This window comes from Hipposideros armiger, unplaced genomic scaffold (assembly GCF_001890085.2).
Source record: "Hipposideros armiger isolate ML-2016 unplaced genomic scaffold, ASM189008v1 scaffold_639, whole genome shotgun sequence".
NCBI classification, from domain to species: Eukaryota; Metazoa; Chordata; class Mammalia; order Chiroptera; family Hipposideridae; genus Hipposideros; species Hipposideros armiger.
This window is the reverse complement of record NW_017731989.1, coordinates 653,857-657,874: the sequence shown is the minus strand read 5'-3', so window position 1 is coordinate 657,874 and position 4,018 is coordinate 653,857. Positions and strand designations below refer to the sequence as shown.

The window sequence follows — 4,018 nt, the reverse complement described above, 5'->3', positions numbered from 1 at the left end:
CAACGTCCTCCACAACTAGACTGAAGAACAAAGGATCAGCAATTTGTCTGCTCCCCTTCCCCAATTCCCCAACACTGTTCCCCTCTCCCAATTCCCCAATAAAATCTTAAAAAAAAAAAATTGGAGTTCCCGTGGATGGTGATAATCAAACATGAAATTATTTTCCTATGGGTCAACTAGGAGTGCCCTTGTTTGAGTTTTAAAGGCTGACCTCTCACCTCTGTGTCCCAGAGCCCTGCAGGATGCTCCTGCTCCTGCAGAGGATTTGCTCCGCCAGTAGAGGGCGGTCCGACACAGCAAGAGCAAAGCAAAGTCAGCCTTGCAAGAGGAAGTGAAAGAAAGAGTTGCTCCATAAACGTTTAAAGTGCTCCCCAGAGTAAAACTGAGGAAGTGAGAGCTAAAAAAAGAAAAACCAAAAGCCTCAGTAAGTGATGGCTCTAGTTGTCAACCAGTACAGTAGCAAAGTTCAGATAACATAATAAAACACTAAGAAATGCAAGTTAAATGATGCCATTGTTGTCTTAGGAGAAAAAAAAACTTTCAATTGTTACAACTCGGTGATTATCAGCAGAGAGTAAAGCCAGTTCACAAGGTCAGGTGACGGCTTTGGAAGTTAATAGGGTCACGTGTCAAGATTACAGCAGCCATTCTACTGTTTATTCAGCAAACTATTTTTGGAGGTGATTCTGGTAGATGAATAACTCTGAGGTAACAGATGTTTTCAATGCTGCAGGCAGACCTCGCAGATATCACTGGTTCGGTTCCAGACCATTGTAATAAAGCAGGTCAGAATCTTTTTGCGGGGGAAGGCCTTGCCTTCAATTTATAAAAATCATAACANCCTGCTGCCCAGGGCCCCATTGTCCTGTGGTCATAGTCACATCTTTACTCCGGCCTGTGCACAGGGTTGTGAAACTTCCTCCATAGCTGTGTTCTCGCTGTCTCTGACCACAGACCCTGGCAGGAAGCTCCCAGCCTGGCTGGCCCCTCCCCCATCGGATTGCAGGGACAGTGAGATCCATCCTAGCCCTCCAGTCCCCTGACCAAGCTGGACAGCTTGGCCATTTGCTGAGGATGTTAAAACGTCATAGTGCAAGGGAGAAGCGAATGCCACTTAAGGAAAACTTGTTACGTTCCTAATATCTCAGACCAGGTCTTGTCTCCCTGTTACTAGCTCTCCTAGAACCCAGGACAGAATGTACCATGATATGAAATGACATATTGTCCTCACCCGAGAAGCCCACAACCACCAGGAGCAAACCTACAGGCCAACAAAGTCAGGTTTATTCCGGGAGAACTAGGGCGAGGCCTGAGCTAGGACAGGGGCCCTGGGAGTGGAGAGAATGGAGCTCACCATCTCCTCTCCCCAAGTTTCAGGATTCCCAAATCCTCAGTGCCCTGATCGACCTGGTCCCCAGTCTACGTGAACTCCTATCTTCTGTTGACTAGCCACTGAAAATCACACAAGGTGATGGGAAAGGCTTACCTTTTGTGTGACTACAACAGAGATGGGACTTCTCTATGTCACCACGGAGTAACAAGTGGGACCCTCCTTTGGAAGAGGGGGCCATGCCTTCTGCTCAGCTGAGAAGCTGGGTGGTGGAAGCCAGCAATGCCTTTGACCAGTATAGAGGCCTATGTCTGAAAGGCGGTGTGTCCTCTGTCTACCTCTGAGGTCTGGATCCTGGCTTTGCTGGAGTGACCCTCACAAAGAAGGCTGGGGATAGAGCAGAGAAATCAGACTGCTGGTATTTCATTCACGTGCTGGACATGCAGGAGAATCTGGTGGTCGCACTGTCTATTTCAAGCTGACCTCCATGGTGATGCTGAGGCTGTTGTGGGTGTTCAGAGCTAGTCACTCCAAGATGTGCCTCTAGGGTAAGTGGATTATTTTGAGCTCAAGGCAACTTTAGCTGCAGGCTCAAGAGAGACTTTTTTTTTTCTTCTTCTTCATTTTTTAAAATTAGTTTCAGGTATACAAAACAGTGCAATAGCTATACTTTTGACCCCTCACAAAGTGACAACAACCCTCCCCCAATCCACCATTCCACTCTGCCCCCCCATCATACATAGCTATTACAATTCCATTGACTCCACTCCCCACACTCTACTCCACATCCCGTGACTATATATGTATATATATTAAATTATAGTTGACGTTCAATATTATTCAACGTCAGCATCAGGTGTACAGTGCAGTGGTCAAGAGAGACTTCTGCACCTCCCTTAACTACTTAGAAGAACTTGAATCAGGAATCTTGCCCATAAGAGATTATCATCAGAGATAGCCTTTTCCCCCTAATCTATAGGGCGGGGCAAACTTCTATTGGGTTGTAGGAAAAGTCATGATGTATTTTTTCTATGTTTTTCTTTGCAACAGTGCATCATGACTTCTCCGACAACCCAATATTTACTAAACATCTGCTCTTCTTATCATCCTGCAATGATTACCTTTTAGAGCCCTTCAAGGCCTCTTACCTCATCCTCAGCTCAGGATGTTTTATGTACCCATGTTCCCTTTCTATCTCTGGCCCTCTCGTGCATGTGGGGTCTCTGGCTCGCTCATGTATGCAAGGTTCTTATACATATGTGAGTATTAAATTTGGTTATTTTTCTCTTGCTAATCTGTCTCGTGTCTATTTGATTATTAGGCCAGCCAGAAGAACCTTGAGGGGAGAGGAACGTTTGTTCCTCTCCCATACCTGCAAACCCACAAATCTGCCTCTGGTACCGGGAACCTGGGAGGCAGCCTGACCAGATAGATGGAGAAGGATGATGCTGAGGACAGCTCCCCTCCCATAGCCAATATTGGGCACCTGGTAGAAGACATGAAAATAAAATCACAAGTATGCTGAGTGAGCTCTATTAGGAAAGACAAAGAGGCTGAGGTCACTGTAGACTTTTGCAGACAAATGGAAACAAGAATTTCTTTAGAAAAGATCTGGTTCTCTTAAACCTCTGCTTCATGGAACCAACAGGTCATGCACTCATTAGAGTCCTTTCTTAGAAAACTCATTTTCTGTTCTCTTCCCCTTCCTCTTTTCCAACAGGTCACATAGCAACTTGCATCATGACTGCACAGTGCCCCCAAAACACACTTATCCATCTCTGCCACCTGCTTCCCACCACATTTTGCTATCAAAACTCACCATGTTCCCATAGACTGTGTTTTCTGTTTGCCCCAACCCCCTGTCTCCCCCGCCCCATTTATAGGCATAAAATACACTGTCTGCTGCCCCTTTCCTACCACCTTTTTGTTACATTGGTGTCGAAAATGTAAAACAAACAAAAAAATGGATGAAATCACTGTGATGTGCGACAGAAGAAAAACTGGAAATCTGATTCCACATGTGCTTGGGGTTTAGGGGTGATAGGGGGCAGGCCTGGGAGAAAGGAGAGGGGGCTTTCAGCATTGCCCTGCACAGGCTGACCCCTGATGGAGAAGGTGAGGAGCCTGCTCTTCTGGCCAGGTGCCATTGTGTCAATTTTTATGGCATGCAAAAGGAGTTTTTTGTTTGATTTTCTTATTTTTAATTTTTTGTAAAGCTTAAAAAAAATTCATACTTGAGCTTCCATACTTAAAAAAAGAACAAAAATAAATAAATAAAAAGAAACTGGGACACAGTCACAAATCAAAATATACCAAGTCACTTTATCCAAAATGTAGTACTATGTTTTTGATTCAGGCTTTCAATAGAAAGTATCCTGGCTTTATTGCCAAGCGGAGATATGCTTTCTATACAATAACTCTCCCAACCACCTGTTTTAGGAACAATTCTTCTGGTTGAAGTTAGTATATAAAACCATCCAGACCTGTGTTGGCTGTACTGATAACCACCTTAGGCTCCACATACGAATGTACTCATGGAAGTTGAATGCAGAGGGGAGGTAGGAGTCATGTTTTATATATCAAGCAGATTGAGGCTTAAATTACATAGTTAATAATCATTCAAAATCATAAACAATTTTATCTGGAGATTCGTTGCCCAGCAGTCAATTAGGGCAAGAGAAATTTTTT

General features: G+C 44.4%; 1 pseudogene; it reads left to right on the top strand.

Moving 5' to 3' along the window:
- The first annotated feature begins 693 nt into the window (after positions 1-693).
- Positions 694-2,934, top strand: LOC109372470 (F-actin-capping protein subunit beta pseudogene; annotated as a pseudogene).
- The last annotated feature ends 1,084 nt before the right edge of the window (positions 2,935-4,018 follow it).